Genomic DNA, 1,457 nt, shown 5'->3' with positions numbered 1-1,457 from the left:
GGGGGTCCTGGGGCCACCGCTCCCCAGGCAGCTCCCGCAGGAGGGGTGGGTGGGGGGGCCGTGAGAGCGGAGGACAGAGGAGAGGGGGGACGGAGGCATTTAAAGATGTGCTGGATCGTTCTTGCTGAGCCCTCAATGCTTTCTCTGCCGCTCCTCTCCTGCTGGGGAGGGAGGAGAGGGGAGACTGAAGCACCCAAAAGATTTGCTGCATTTTTCTCTCCTGGCTTCTTTGCTCGCTACCATCCCGACCTGGCTGACGCCGCGCTCTTCTCCCGCTTCCCACCCTAACCGGGCTGGGAGCGGGAAGCAATCAACCCTTTTGCCATCCCAGCTTGGGGCCAGCACCTGCCCAAGGATGGGGCTGCCCATCGCCCCCTCCCAGGCGTCAGGCCTGGGAGCCCCGCTCCGCTGGGCAGAGCTCCCACAGAAGTGACTAATTGTTCCTGCTGGAGCGACGGTTACCTTCGCGGGGTTTCGTTCCAGTTCCCTGCACGGGCTCGGTGACGTCCGTGGGGCTGGAGCGGGACGGTGGCCAGGTCCTCCCTCCGAGGTGGGAAGAGCCACGTTCTGTGGAAGACGATGTGAAGCAAAGCGCGAGCCGGGCTCGCGGGGAGCCGATGATTTGTCACAGGCACGGAGCAACCCGAGGTCTGCAAGAAAATTATTGCTCAGCCCGCCCCAGAAAACAGCCCCTTGCATGGCAGGGCTGGGAAGGGGAATTTGCCGCCCCGGCTGCTGAGAAATGGAGCCAAAAAGCCCTTCGGTCCGTCTGGGGTTTCTGCGCGTGTCTTAGGCTCTGGCTGAATTTTGTATTGGGAACAGCAGCTCGGGAAGGGCTCGCTGGGTGCCCACCTCGCCCGCTCCTCCAGCTGCAGAGACGTGCTCTGCCCCGATTGCCATGTTGATAATTCCCGAACGTTTTTGACTTGCGTGCGGCGGCGCAGCGCCGGCAGGGGAATCCTGCGGCACGCACCAGCGGACCCCCGTGCCTGCAGCCCCCACGCCAGCTCCGGTCCAACTGCTGGCTGATGAACCTGCCCGGCTTCTCGGGGGGCAAAAAGACAGGAGAAGCCCTGGGGCAGGGCTCGGCGGGGTTTGTCACCAGGGAGCACTGCAAGGGGTGCAGCGGGCTGTCGGCAGCTGGTTTTTGGAGTCCCAGCCCCAGCAGTCGGGTGCTTGCTGGTGCATGCTGGTGCGAGGCAGAGCCCTCCCAACCACGGAGGAAGCTCTCGCAGCGTTGGGGTCTATCCCATCATTTTTGGGGTCTGGCTTGTGCTGCTTCAGCACCAGGGGTTTGCATACAGCACCCAGCATGCTCACAGATGCGTCTGGGGGGAGATGGGGGCCAGGGCAGAGCCAGCGCAGGGCCGGCAGCTCTGGGGGCTTGGCAAGGGATGCTTTGTGCGCGGCAGGGCACGGGAGAGCTCGGCACCGAGCCACGGCACGGCGGGGGGTGG

Source organism: Egretta garzetta, unplaced genomic scaffold, assembly GCF_000687185.1.
Source record: "Egretta garzetta isolate BGI_Z169 unplaced genomic scaffold, ASM68718v1 scaffold296, whole genome shotgun sequence".
Classification (NCBI taxonomy): domain Eukaryota; kingdom Metazoa; phylum Chordata; class Aves; order Pelecaniformes; family Ardeidae; genus Egretta; species Egretta garzetta.
Note: the sequence above shows the minus strand (reverse complement) of the source record.